The sequence below is a fragment of the Falco punctatus genome (genome assembly GCF_963210335.1).
Source record: "Falco punctatus genome assembly, chromosome: 1".
Classification (NCBI taxonomy): Eukaryota; Metazoa; Chordata; class Aves; order Falconiformes; family Falconidae; genus Falco; species Falco punctatus.
In genome coordinates this window covers 72,924,450-72,937,899 of record NC_137580.1, presented here as the reverse complement: position 1 = coordinate 72,937,899, position 13,450 = coordinate 72,924,450, and the positions used below count along the sequence as shown (strand labels likewise).

The following is a 13,450-nucleotide window of genomic DNA, read 5'->3' as shown; positions in this document are numbered from 1 at the left end:
TATATGCCTTCAGTGGGCTTTTTTCCAGATATAATGATACTTTTACCTGAGTATCATACCAGAATTGGAAGGTCTGTATTATTTTGCAATGATTTAAACCCTCTTTCAGAATATCACTAATCATTTAAAATTGTTCTTTGCCCACAGGGTGGAGTTAATTTCTTTTGTTCTTGGGAGCTGAATAGGAGAAAGGGACATTTCAGCTTTTCTTGATAAAGGTAAGACAGCAACGGTTGATAAAGATAAGACACTGTTCATTATTATGAGCTCATAGAAAGTTTGTCAATGGAGGGTTTGTTTATTTTGGGTTGTATTTTTCAAGTTCTGTTCTTTGTAGTGAGTTCAGTATGTGATAACATAACTTGTATTAGAATGGAATGTGTAATTCTACCACAGGTATCAGTAAAGACTCTGAAGATAAGCAAGTACCTGTAGGTCATCATGACAAAGTGGATAGCAATTTGTTCTACTGCTGCAACTTGTGACATTTTCCATATGCTGTTGAACTGGCCTGCCCAAGTTCACTCCATCATGCTTGCACACACTCAGCGAGAGCTCTTGGAAACAGTAGAATTTTACCCATGCCACTTCTCAAAGAACATGTATAGGCCTGCCTGGTGCTGTCTTACTGCTCTGTATTGTTGCATGAGAGCACAGAGGTTTGATGTGAGGAGAGAAGGGTCTTAAGACCTATTTTAATTGACATACACTTTCAAAATGAAGCACTAAATGTATGTCCTACTTCTGCTTGTCAGAAGTAGGAGACAGAGAAGGAGATAAGGCTCTGGAAGTCTTCTCAGAGGCATGCTTCCCCAATGACTCTTGCTTCATGTTGTGCTAAAAGTCTGATGTTTTATATATTTATATATTTATATTTTAAAAAAATGTAAATTTATAAATTTTATAGATTGTTAAATTAAAATCTGCAAGAAACATTTAAAGATATAGAGTGCAACTTAGTGTTGAACTCTTAACTGCGTTTTTTGATGCAGAAATCAATGTAGCACTGTCTTTCCTTATTTCCATTTGGCAAATTTGGAAAGTGTTTGTAGGTGGGTTTGGTGCGACAACTGCAAAGAATATGGTTGGTCTGGTTCAAGAGTTAGTACATGAGCAGCAGACGGACCATCTGTGTGTCCTCTGTGCAGTGCAGGTAGGGAGCGCAAGCCTGTTTCAATTTCTGTTGAAAGGAGCTGAAATTCATACAAGGTCGTTTGTCATTTCTTATCCAACAGAGGCTGCAGTCTCTAATTGAGGGTGGTAATGTGTTTTAAATAGCACAAGCTGATCACTACCTGTTGTGGGACTGTATCTCCAGATCCTGTTTTGACTTCTTCAGCATTGTGTTTAACTGGATGGTAGTACGAAGGCTCCAGTTGTAGGCTAATGTTTCCATTATCAAGAACAGCAAGGCATGTCTGCTTCTCAAAAGTTAAATGGTTTGTCAAAGAGAAAAAGACTCAAAAATGTAACAAACCTGAAATCAGAAGATTCACCAAAAGTCAGATTTGTGTGTTTGTGCAGATGTAGCTGATTTTGAGAGTTTTTTTGGAAGCATTATACAATTTTTTGAGCACTATGTGTGGATGCAGTTTTTATCAATTTACAGATGCTTACTGTACTATAGCCTGTTACTCTGGGCAATGAGAAAGAGCTATAATACCCTTCATACCCTTATGGTTGTATGGGTAGGTAGACAAGAGTTACATTGACTTCTTGCTTGGAAAAACATGCAATTAAAATATTTCTGGTACAGAAATGCTCTTTAAAATTCTTTGGTTTCTGAATTTAGGCTTTAGCTTTGAGCTCTTATCCACTGACAAATATAAAAAATGCCCTTGAGTTTGGTTAAATCCTTCTTATGTACCACGGTCATCCTGTCCTTCCTTGCCTTGCGACTTACAAGACCATTGCTTATTGTTTCAGATTTCACATTTTTTTATTTTTTAATTTACTCAGCATGTATAATCTCAAAGATTAAATTGCTGTTGGATGAATTCTCAATCAATCATGAAAGGAGAGGGAAACTTTCCTGCTGAAGTGGTACGTCTTTTGGAGGAGTTGTGGACCCTTAGTGAAGGAATGTGTTCCAGTGTTTGATTGCTAAGGATACAGGGGGGGAAATTGCTATGCTAATATACATGAAAATGTATTAATAATAATTTACAGATGAATTAATATGGCCTGACTGTAATCTCATTCTGGCAAAACCCATGTTGAAGGAAATGAGAATTTACTGGGTTATGATCTAATTGAATCTGATTATTTTTCTTTCTTTCCTTCTTTTTCCCCCTTATTCCCTGCACTGGAGAACTCATTTAAAGTGCTAGCCTTAAATATTTAATAGTACTGTACCTACTGTGTTAATTTCTTGGTTATAGGCAAATAATTTTTTCCCTATCCTTGTAAGACTCAGGTGCCTGTATAAAGCACGGTCCTTTGGTGAAACATCATTCTCTTGCATTTTCTGAATATTGACCAGAAACTATTCCTCCTTTAGAGATTGCTCCAGACTTCATGTGCATTCACTAAGCCTTGCTCAGTGATATACGTACTAGGCTAGGTCTGACTTTCTGTACTTCTTTCTCTGTTTAGAAAAACATAGTATGTCTGAAGTCTCTGGGATGTGTGGTTCCCCATGGTTGCACAGACAGAGCATCAGCACTTCCCTTGCTCTGTGTTACTTTGTGGGAGTGGAGGAGCTGAGAGTTCATACTTAAGTTTATCGGTACCCAGCAGGGTTTAAGAAATGCACTTAATAACAGAAATTCCCAATCCTAATCAGTGGCAGATTCAGTTTCTGGCTGTGCTGAATTGGTTGGTGGTGTGTAGCTGTGGGAGGATCATGAGCGATACAGGCAGGATCAGTTACGGTATCACTGAAATAAAATTACAGTTTGTGAGCTCCAGTGCTTCCCCGTATCATAACTATTTCCTCAGCTTAAACACTCTTGCAATGGCTGCAGGCTTCATGAAGAAAACTGTTAACTGTTCCCTGCCTCCTACTGTAGTCTACTCCAAAAAGACTGTCTTTTAAGTTTAATTTAGCCTTATTTTAAACATTATATGCTTCCTTATTATACGCTGAAAGTTTAAGTCTGTAAATTGTATGTAGGATGAATGAGTGTAGGGCGAGTGCTTTGAAAAGGGAGGATGCCAGTGGGCTGCTTGTTCAGCTCCACTTTCTTCTGCAAGTGATCTGAGTTAACTTCACAGGCTGGGAGAGCTCGGGTCCTTGGGAGGGGAAGGCCAGAAACTGTCCTTCAGTTTTCCTATGTCTTCCCAGTTATGAAAAACGGTATAATTTTTTTTTCATCACAACATAGTTCAAGGCCAAACCCAACAGTCCTTCTCCCCGTGTGTGTGTGTGTTCTTTCTTCCTTGACCCTTTTGAAAAATCAAGAACCCCTTGGAGCAGCAGCACTCTTCATACTTGTCTGGTTTGCAACAGAGCACGTGCATGTTCTGCTCAGCCTTCTCCCTAACAGAGAGCTCTGTCTGAAAGCAAATGTTGTCCCCAATAATAATATTTACCTCAAAGGAGCCTGACCTGCTTTGTGATGTTTTTGGAAACAAAATGCAGGAATAAGTGATGTATCACAAATGAAGAAAGGAACATAGGGTTGCTGTTTTCCTTAAATATGAACAGAGCTTTAATGCTGCTGAAATGTTTGGTTTGCTGGGGGAGGTTAACTTTCCAGAAAGTTGGACATTGTCTTGATTTGTTTATTTTGGATATTTCTGCTAATCGATTGTAATCTAATTACCAAAATATAAAGCCAGGCCTCTGAAACAGACAGTAACTGTGGTTGGAAAGATTTATTGTGAGACTTCCATTGAAGGGGAAGAGTGGTGTTTCCATTGCTACTACTGTACGTAGCTGGCAGCAGAGTCACTGAGTTGAAGTGTGGGATGCTTTGTGACTGGCAACTGTCCTTCACTAACTGTGAAGTTTCAGTTTCTCAATGCATGACTTGGTTATGCAGTATAACATGTAACTAATATCAACTGAGCAAGGCTGATTTGTGTAGAGAATTATGCAAGGGTATACTTGTTACCTTTCCTGTTTCATACTCTAACAGAATAGCCCATTTGAGATTACTGGTAAGCAATTTTCAGCTTGGAAAGATGACTGCTATAAAATATAAATGCTGGAGAATGTGTCTGGCTGAAATGCAACTCTTTCTCACGTTGTGGCTGATTTTCTTTTGTGCCTGAAAGGTGATTAGCACAGAAGAGGGAGGTTGGGGGAGGAGTGGATGTTGCTGAATGGAGTGGAACAGGTTACTTATTCTTTAGAATAGCCAGAAGGTAAACTCAAGTGCACTTGAAAAATGAGGCTGGTAAAACACCCCATGTGTAGTTCAGGCTTTTAAATACAATGTTTACTGTTGACTTTATATTGGGTTAGAGAATGAATCAACTCCCGAGAATGCACTGGAAAAATATGCTGTAGAGGATGTTAAAAAGTGGCAGTGTAGGCTGTGCTCCTTTGCACACTGCACAGTCACTTAAATGCATGTGTCTGTGTTCTGTATACATGTAGAATATATATGTATGTTTTACATACACACAGACATATATAAATATTCTGTATATAGAATATACATATATTCATAGATATGCACACACATATATGTCTGTATATATATGTGTATGCGTAAGAAGTACATAGATTCTCAAACTGGGGGATGCTGGAAGTATCCTGGAAGGCAGAAGATGGCCCAGGAAGACTGAATCCAGGGTTTTCCCTTCCTATCCATCCACAAATACTCTCTTTACCACCAGTACCCATATGAAGAAAGTAATGTTTAATTTGACCTAGTGAGGAGGAGGTGACAGGAGTCAGTGAGGGGGCACAAGATGCTTGTAGACAATTGAGTGGTGTAATCCCCTTCTGATAGGTGAGGTGCAGGATTTGGGAAGTCAGACTGGAATGGGCCAACCTAACTTTGAGAGAAATTGGTACTTAAAGTGCCTCCCTGCCCCACCCCCCCCCACCCCCCACCCCCCCCAGCCCAGTAAAGGAAGAAAATGGAGAAAAGGGCTTGATGGTATGATTTGTTGCTAGACCTGGCAGGGCTAAAACTTTAGGGTAGGGTTGGAATGAGATTCTTTTGAGATACATATTTATATGGCAGGGGTGGAAGAAGCAGGAGAAGTGGTGCAAAAAAACCCCACCAAAAACCTGTTTAAAAAAACTAAGATAGAGGAAGGAGAATTTACAGTGCTTGAGAAATGTGAAACAAGTCTGGAACTAAAGACTATGCATGGAGAAGCTGCTTACTAAAGTATTAGCTTTGATGTGATTAAAAGAAAAAAAAAGGAAAAAAAAATCGTTCAGGTATTTAAGAAAAGATCAAAATAAGGTAAAAAAAGCAGTGGGGGTAAGGGCAGGGTAATTTAACCTTTGCAGCCTTGAGGGATCAAAAGCAGGATGAAAATACAGAAACTAAACCCACCTTATCTTGGTACAGAAAGTATGATTTGCATCTCCCCTGGCCTTGGATAAAACACAAGCTGTAGGATGCCTAAAAGAAGTTTTTCTAGCCACTGGGAATGGAAACAAACCTATGTCATCATATGAAATTAATAATTTTCATTACAAATGCATATCTTGTGGATCCATGGAGTTACAAATCCACTCCTGAAAAGATGTCGGGTGCAAGGGCAGAGCAGAACTGGAGACGCTGAGTAAGATTTTGAACTGCCAGATTGCCTATTGCTGACTGAGACTATTTTAACTGAATTCTGGCATATCAGTATTAAAATACTGACTATGTCAACCAGTGTTGTCTACTAGAATAGCAGAAAACACTTTGGAAATAAGTTGATCCCTGCAGTTCCCTGGAAATTATTATCTGCAGTCATGACTACCTAATGCAAAAAAAAAAAAAAAAACAAACAAAAAACACCACCACCCCACCCCCCCAAAAAAACCCAACAAACCAAAAAAAAAACAAACACCCCCCCCCCACCACCAAAAAAAACCCCACCCAAACAAACAAAAACCCCCAAACAAAATGCTGCTCTAGGGTAGTATGATAGAAGTATTGATACTGTGATAATTTCTCTTCCTGGAAAACCATAATTTAGATCACCAAAATCAGTGGGACTGAAGGATGCAGTTAAAGTAAGTCGCGAGTTACACTCCTGAATAGTGCTAGCTGGACCTTAAATACATTCCCAGGTAATGTAGCTGGAACCAGAGCACATCCCTCCATCATATCTGGGACAGTCAGATATTCAGTGGCCAAAACTTCTATATGTGTTATGGCTGAACAACATACTGAAACTCTGCGTGAAGGTACCACGTTTTGATAATCACAGCTCTGTGTCTGGAATTGATTTTTTTTTTGTGTAATCTATTGCACAATATATTGGCATGTTGAATGAACAAGAATGTCTCTGGAGACCTACAAATGGGAATACTTATTTGGAGAACTAGAAGACAAAACCAAAGGACTAAGCCTGCTGTGGAGATCAGACTGTTGCACTGAGCAAACCGAAGCCCGTCTGCATGATCTAAACCATGTTTGACGTGCCAGGCTTTGGTTTCACCAGGAGACTCACTGTGCTATTCGGTTATGTTTTTAAAACCCACAAGCGTAAATTAAATGAGCTAATTTTACAATTATTCCCAACAGACACACAAGTAATTTAGTCTCAAACATGTTTATTTTATAAAGACACAATCATTCAAAAAAGAAGTGCTGAGAAACCACAAGTGGTTTGAGCAATAGAGGCTTAGAGCTTTTGCAAACACGCACATGTTTAAAATGTGGTAGCGTTTGTTTAAAAGCCTTTGAGTGTTCTGTCACTTTCTTTGCGGCTTTATGACTGTCCCTAAGAGTGATACTAAGGAACTGGAGGATAGGAGGATTATTTTGGTGGTTTAGTCATGAATTTAGTTTAAATTCCAGGAAAAAACTCATTTGTTCAGATTTGAGGAATGAAGGACAAAATCTTGCTTGTTTAAGCTGCTGCGGGAAGAGAGACTGATCCTGCAACTGTATAGAGAAAGGGAATTTTTATTTTTTAATCCTGAGACTTGATGGACTGAAGAGAGATGATCTCTTTGTGTGATTTTTCTTCCTGTCTCAATAGGTGACAGGACACAAATATGCTGTTTGGAAAGAGTACTGTATACAACAACTATGTTAAAATCAAGATTGTAATAGCAGCCTGTATGTAAGTCCAGACAAAGGTGGTTAGAAATGGTGAGGTTCTCAGTAGCTGATGAGGGAGTTCACACATGGCATGACTCTCACCAGTTCTCTGATATTTATTTGGCGTGACCTGAGAGGAAATAAATATTTGGCAATGACAGAAGTTAGTTCCCCACAGCTTTCGGGTCTTATGCGCTGCATGATATAATATTACAATTTTTTGAAAAATAGTGGGAGTAATAATAATATAATTTACAGGTGGTAAACAGCTCTCAAAACCATTGTGCTTTCTGTCAGCAGTGAGCTTTATTGGCTAGTTAGTTTTTGCTTCTTTTACTGGGACAGATTAAGCAAACAACTTCAGCGTAGCTGTAATGTGCTGTCAAAGGTGAGTTGTAGCCTACTTTGCTTCTTTAACGTGTTGTTTAAATAAATCTGTGTTTGCCTGTCTGTAAGCAGTACTTTATTTTCTGTTTTTGAGACAAGCATCGGCTTTGAGGGGGGAGTAAAAAGGAGGCTCGTGGTGGTTTTTCCTGTGGTGTATATACAGGTTGTTCTGTTTATAATATCTCTACTTTACATTTATTTTATGTAGTGCAAATATAAAGCTTTTTGTAAACTTTATGTAAGGTTTTTAAATATAGTAGCAACCAGACTTTTTACATTTCCTGTGTAAGGATCAAATAACTAACCCTTAATCAGGCAATGTATCATGTTTTAGGTTCAAGTGTCTCGCTTCTAGAATAAGTTATTCAGCTGCATCTGAAGCCAAAGACTGCTAGAGTTAATCTACAAATCTCTATTTTTGGATTTTCAATAGGTCTACAAAAATCAAGCGCCAATTTTTCAATAAGGTAATAGGATTTAGAGCTATAACTTCATACAAGCTTTTAAAATTTCAAGCCCTGCTCAAAGTGGCATAGTATGGTTAGGACGTCAAGATGATGTGAATTACAGAAAGCTGTAGCAAATGGTTCTTTTACATACCAAACCTTTCTAGCAATTTCCATACAATTTCTAGTATAAAATGGACGTGAGTATTTTGTGAATGGATCAAGTGTTTCCTAGGTTAGAACATATATTTTCGTCTTTCAGTCTGGAGAACTTACACTAATATAAAGAGTTTGTAGGCTTTATGAAATACCTTAAAATGTATTTGGAACCTTTCACTGAATTCCAGATAACTTTTTTAATATCCTATGGTCACTGGTTTTGTAAAATATACCAGATTCACGGCTTCAGTGAAAAATTAGATTTTTATCTGGAGTGAAGAAACACAGCCCTTATGAGAACAGATTATAGTGGCTTGAGGGAAGGAATTATTATGAGTATTCAAGTCAGACTTCTGCATGAACTTACTTTGTACTGATCTTCTGCAATGTTTTAATACTGGTTGTCAGGTTTCCAGCACAGACTGAAACTGAAATTCCAAGCCTTTCTCTTTCATCAAATATACAAGTCATTGCTCTCATTGCTCTCTGCTCTAATAGGTATGCCTTCATATTTACATTTCCCATCAGAAAATGTGTGTTTTAAAGTGTTGAGTGCAGGTTTCAAGATTGCCTCCGAAGCTGGAGAACTTTGTGCAGCAAGGGGTTGCGTGTAGTACGTCCTCATCCACATCTCACCAAGGTCAGCAGAGAGGCACCCATTGATGGCAGTGGGTGGTTGAGCACCATTGGTAGTGTTCCCCTCTAATGAGTTACTGTATGGGGTTTTTCTGTTAGCTTACATGGTTGTATGCTAGAAACATTTTTTCAGTTTCAGTTATTAAAAAGTTCTGCCTGTCAGTTTTTGCATGTGTGAATGACACATAGCTCTTTGGTGAAGTTTTTAATGTAGATGCACTGTTTCACCACTTTCATCTAAGAAAGAATATTTATGATAATCAGACATCAAAATCTTCATATGTTCTCATCTTCAAATAAGTATTTTATTTTAAAAAGTTATCAAAGTTGAGTATTTGTATACTTGCTTTCTGTAAGTTTTAATGCTGAAATATTCTATTCATGTATTTATTTTTCTATACCTTATTTGCAGCATGAGTTTTCATATTTCAGCTTCCTTTTTTATAGCTCTAAGACACCCTGCAGTTTTTGAGGTTAGATGTTGGGCTTCCCTAATGGGAATATTGGTTTCGATAACTGGGAATGAATGTTCAAAATAGTCTTTGTAGCTTTTTGTTGTGAAAAAACACAACAAAAAATCTGCAATAGGTAATTCTTACCTTTTTTTTACTTTAATGGCTTTCCAACTGAATCTAACTAGTAATGTTTGTTATAAATATCATTCCCAGGAAGAAGAAACTAAATGCAATTAAGATTGCAAAGGTGCGACAGCAGAAATTGTAGTTTATTTTGTCAAAGCTTGAAAGAAACTGGTTTTATTCTCAAGGTTTCTGCTGTGATGGAAGTTTTCTCAAAATGAAGTATACATATCTAAAACATCAACACACAGAGGAAACCTATGAATACTGTTATTCCTCATATATATCTCTAGTGTTTATGGTCGTATGAAGGATTACACTAAACACTAGTTATACAAAGGATAAGGCAGGGTTTTAGCAAATGCGGTACTATGTGGAGCGAGCCTCAGGGTGGTAAGTAGACATTCCTTTTTGTTTCATATAGCTGCGAAGTGTGGGAATTTTGCTTCCCTTTATGCCTGCCCATCCTTCTGTGCTTTTAAAATGTTCTCAAAAATGTAAATATAGTTAGTGATCCTTTGCATGTAAAGACCACCTAGAAAACATGTTTTATAAGGGTCACAATATTGACTGTGAGAGAATAAATTTGTTGATGGCTGAAAGCAAAATAAATAAGTAAATAAAATCAGCCAGGTAGTCCTTTGAGAACTTATAACTCTGGGAATGTAAATATATATGTATGTATGCACACACACTGTGGGAATATTTGACAGAACTAAAAAACCCCTAAACAATCAGAGGTTGCAGATGTGGAAATTTAGGAAGTTGTTTGCATAACACCATGAATTATGAAATTACATTTGGATTTTAAATGCTTATACGCTGCAAATAAAGTTTCAAGGAAAACATAAAGTTTATGTTAAAGGCTTTTTTTACCCAATTGCATTTAACAATATTTATAGATACTACATTAATCTAAAGTTCAGCATTGCAAAGTAAATTCTCTGTAAATCTTCTCCATCTGAATGTATATACTCAAAGAACTTTCTACTTGCTTTTCCTCCATTAGCCTATGTGTAGTTAAAAGCTACAATTAAAATGTCATCTGAGATAGGTGAGCAATGAATTTGTTTGAGACTGATGTGAGTCTGATCTGAGTCCAAAAGATTAAAAAAAAAAAAAAAAGTAAAAAGGATCCTACAGTACTTCAAACATGATGCATGCTCCTGTTCAGCTGCCAAAATTACCCTTGAAGACCTACTTTAAACTGATAGAGATTTACAGTGCTTGTGTGCCCAGTCGACGAAGGGAAATTAAAATGTAATTGCAAACACTCATCAAAAGCTCCAGATTTCGTTCGCTTGGGTTGAAAAGCAGAGTTTATTATGAAGTGACATGCTAAAGTTGGCAGGATTTTGTCAAGTCTAAGCTGGAGCTGAAGCACCTACAGGTAGTTTAAAGAGCCAGTCCATACCCCACTGAAGTAAATTGGATCATCAGATCTAAGACTTCAAGATTTGCCAAAAGGTTTTGATAGTGTGTGATAAGATTTTTTTTTATTATCTTCAGTAATTATTAGAAACATTACTTTATTCATTTACATGTGTTTAAATAAGAATAAATTAATATTGCAGCTGAAAATCCCATTGTAATGTATTTTGGAAGTCACTGAATTAATCCCAGATACTGAGGCCAGAGCCCTGGGTGTTTTGAAGAGTGGAGCAGAGCGGTGTCCCTTGGAGGCTGTGGTCACCAGTGTTTGTCACTACATCTGCCCGCTGCAGCGTGGCCAAGCCACGTGAATTTGAACAGGTCCGATGTGAGAATGCACTGGCGTTTTTGTCAGCCTGGCAGGAGCACACAATGAGGTATTTATAGCTGCCTCTACCAGCTGCAGGAAGAAGGATGATACCTGATCTGGCATAAAATCTACCAAGATAAAATTACTTTCAAAAAAAGTGTTAAATTTTCTTTGTATCAGCAGAATGGCTAAGTACAAGTTCAGCTTTTTTTGGGCATGAGCTTTCACTGCTTTTTTAGGTACTGAGTACCCAGAAACTTCAGTTACCATATCAGTGAACCACAGTTTACAATTATTATTGCTACATACATAATATTATTATATCAATAATTTAATATTATTAAAACAATAATTTAATATTATTAAATATTTGAGCTGTACTGAAGTGAATTGGCAGTTATCTGAAAGCTAGTAGTTGTCATGGTGTAATTTGAGATTTTTGTTCCTCTTGTTGCAAAGAGGATTTTCTGAGACAGGCTGCTTTCTCCCTTCCCCCAACTTCTTCTCCCATACAAAACTTGTGCTTTTCCTTCCCATGATGTAACCGTTTTTCATAATCAGGAGTTATGGAGTAAGATAGGATGATATGCTTTTTCAGATGGGAATTTGTCAGGCATGATCCTTCTCTGTTTTGTCAGCATAACTGGTGCCATGGTGAACCTGACTCTGAAACCCATGGTGAATGACAGAAATGTCATGAAATTTGTTCTTGGAGAGGGAGTACTGGTCTTGTTGGAGTAAATGTGGAATTGCACCATCAGAGCAGACGATGGTGTGGTAGTATTTCACATAAGGAAAACTTACCAACAGAGCATTAAAAGTTGTGTCCTGTGTTTTAATTGCATTTAGATACTTGTTAATATTTTCAAAGTTTGGTCAACTTGTGGGCTTTTAGTAGGCATGGGGTTGGTAAAAGTTTATTGATGAGGAATGCGGGATGATGAAAATAAACAGTACTAAGAGAAGAAGTTATCACCTGGGAAATGTGGTGGAAAAGGTAATTTAAGGAGGAAAAAAAGAGAAAACTGAAGAGAGAAGAAAATAATCGTCATATTTCAATTGCAACTGCTTTTCTTCCATATGTAAAATCACATTACAGTCCAGGATAAAGTGAATAGAAAAGCCTATGAAGATTTCAGTAAGTGATCCCTGCAACATGAGATATGGGAGGTGAAAAGTTCTGGCGAACGCCAATTGGTTTTATCTGGGTTAGAGAAGAAACAGCACTTTCAGTTCTCAATTTTATAAGACGCTATCCACTATGTTTACGTTGAGAAATACACTGAAGGTAAGCTCTCAAGAGTTGACATCTACATGCAGCTGCAGCAGTGTCAAGAATTTCAGAGTACTGTCGTGTTTTGCTTCTGAACTTGCAGTTCTGATTCAGGGAACAGTCATCATTTATATCTACAAATTTGGAAGCACCAAATAATCACTGGTGACAGTTTTCATCAAAGGAAAGAAATACAGGACGAGTGTGTGGATTTAAAACAATTTATAGAACGTATTTGTCTGGGTCCGACAAATTTCACTCAAGCAGTAATTACCCATGAAGGGTTTTGCACAACTGGTTTTCACAGTTTTACTGCCTGTTGTCCATGGCCAGGAGTTGGATTACCGGAGAGGTTTTTGAAGGCTTTATTGACAGTACAGCCACAAGTAGGCAATATCAGTGTGCAGGCAGGAGAATTTGATGGATAAGATAAAACCTATACAAACTAACAAGCATTTCCCTTGGCTGTATGAAAGAGGATGATGGCTGTAAGGTCATGTTGAAGTCCTGAATTGTTTAGGAAAGCTTATGTCGTCCAGCTGGGAAACATCACACAGACAGTTCAGAATACACCAAAGTTTTGGTTTAACAGAAACACAAAAAGTCAACTTAGGTAATTTTATCTGCTCTGTTCCCTTGGGCCAGTGCTTTGAAAAAGAGAGTAAGATCTGACATTAGTCATTGTTGTCTCTTGTGAGCTATTAATTGATTAAGCTTTTTTTATGTCTGTATGTATTTTTGTAGGTAGTGCTTAGATTAACGTTAAGTGTACGTATTTGTAAAAAAAGATTGGACTTTCAGGGAACATCAAGCTTTTTGCCTCAGTAGGGCTGTTACCATTCATACTCATGTAAAACATATACACTTCACTGTCTGTGAAGGGTATGGTAAATTTGGAAGCAAGACTAATGGTCAGTGTTAAGAGCAAGCTGCAGAAACTCCAATACCAGATCTTCTCACTTTTATTAACAAAGGAACAGCCTGTGTGTGCTGGGTATCTTTAGTAACCTGGTGGAACGTTGTATACCCACCTTTGTACTTGCAGAGGGTTTCCGAGGATG

General features: G+C 37.7%; 1 protein-coding gene across 2 annotated transcripts in view; it reads left to right on the top strand.

Moving 5' to 3' along the window:
• BMPR1B (bone morphogenetic protein receptor type 1B) overlaps positions 1–13,450 on the top strand; it is a 297,524-nt gene that overhangs the window by 90,887 nt on the left and 193,187 nt on the right. The window contains exon 3 of one of the 2 annotated variants that reach the window (XM_080369111.1): positions 148–13,450. This exon is cut by the window's right edge and continues 31,689 nt beyond it. The gene's annotated coding sequence lies outside the window, so the exon portion shown is untranslated. The remainder of the gene's footprint in view (positions 1–147) is intronic. The other variant, XM_080369110.1, reaches the window with a different exon arrangement.